The sequence below is a fragment of the Penaeus monodon genome, chromosome 23 (genome assembly GCF_015228065.2).
Source record: "Penaeus monodon isolate SGIC_2016 chromosome 23, NSTDA_Pmon_1, whole genome shotgun sequence".
In the NCBI taxonomy this organism is placed as follows: domain Eukaryota; kingdom Metazoa; phylum Arthropoda; class Malacostraca; order Decapoda; family Penaeidae; genus Penaeus; species Penaeus monodon.
In genome coordinates, this window is record NC_051408.1 from 21027659 (window position 1) to 21027895 (window position 237).

General features: G+C 56.5%; 1 protein-coding gene across 1 annotated transcript in view; it reads right to left on the reverse strand.

Moving 5' to 3' along the window:
- The window catches only part of LOC119588177 (Down syndrome cell adhesion molecule-like protein Dscam2), an 18626-nt gene that overhangs the window by 10801 nt on the left and 7588 nt on the right, over positions 1 to 237 (reverse strand). The gene's annotated exons all lie outside the window — the stretch shown is intronic.

The following is a 237-nucleotide window of genomic DNA, read 5'->3' on the forward strand; positions in this document are numbered from 1 at the left end:
GAACGCCCACGTGATATCCCAGCAGGTCACCGTGGTGAGTATGGGCGGGTGGAGGCTCCCACACGACCCGCAAACTGGTGGGCGAAACGGCGTCGCTCCGGACACTCGTAGGCGGCGCAGAAGGAGCCTCGCCTTCGGTGCGCACCTGCGAGGGGAGGATTGCTACTCAGGGCGCTTCTCGGCTTTCTTATTACTGTAGTTATCATTTTCATTTCAAGTACTTTTATAATGATGATG